Here is a 924-nt window from a genome sequence, read left to right as displayed (position 1 = left end):
ATAATAATAATAATAATAATAATAATAATAATAATAATAATAATAATAATTTATACCCCACCTCTCCAATTAGATCAACGCGGCTGACAACAAAACCACATTGACCCTCACAGATTACATAGAATTTTAAAATGAGGGTTAAGAAGTAAACTTTTTACTTACATTTTGGGTACTTTTACCAACAAATAATGTATTAGTTTCTCTCTAATCTAGAAAAGGGCTTTATATCTAAAAGAGTTTTTCAAGATTTTCAAGAACATCATTCAACTGATAGGTTAGGAAAACTTCCTGAAGTTGAGCAGCTAAAGAACTTTATACAAAAATACACAGACAGAATTTTTATCAGGTTTTCATTTCTATTTTTGGCATGCTCAGTTTTTATAGCTGCAAAACAGAATGACAATAAACTCTTAAAATGTGTAAATATACAGTGGTAAAGGGCTCCAGAGTACTACAACTTTTTTCTTGATTGATTTGAGCACTATACATCTCTGTTCTGAAGCAATCCCCGAGTTGGTAGGTGTTACTCCTAGATAAATGATTACAACCTCAGTTGATCAGTGATTTCAGTGCGTTGCTAGTTATTTGTTTAATTGCTAGTTTATTAAATTTGCTGAAATGCATCTTTAACAGTAAGTTTCCAGGTAGATCTGTGTTGCCACACAACTCTTGTTGGTTTAAGGGCTGCTACTTTCACTGCCTATAATGTTTGCATTTCTTTTCCTTCTTGCTTTTCTGAACACAATCTTCCACACAAAGCAGTTCAGGGGTTAAACTCTGTCTCTTATACTTTGATTGGAAGAAGAGTTTTCATCACTATACTAGAGTAAATCTGCTTTTCTACGCAAGCACATCCTAGTCCCAGTGACTATATACATGTTGCAAGCTTTTGAAGCCTGCTATCAAAGCTTGTCAAGGCTTCCA

The sequence above is a fragment of the Sceloporus undulatus genome, chromosome 1 (assembly GCF_019175285.1).
Source record: "Sceloporus undulatus isolate JIND9_A2432 ecotype Alabama chromosome 1, SceUnd_v1.1, whole genome shotgun sequence".
Taxonomy (NCBI): domain Eukaryota; kingdom Metazoa; phylum Chordata; class Lepidosauria; order Squamata; family Phrynosomatidae; genus Sceloporus; species Sceloporus undulatus.
This window is presented reverse-complemented; position numbering follows the sequence as displayed.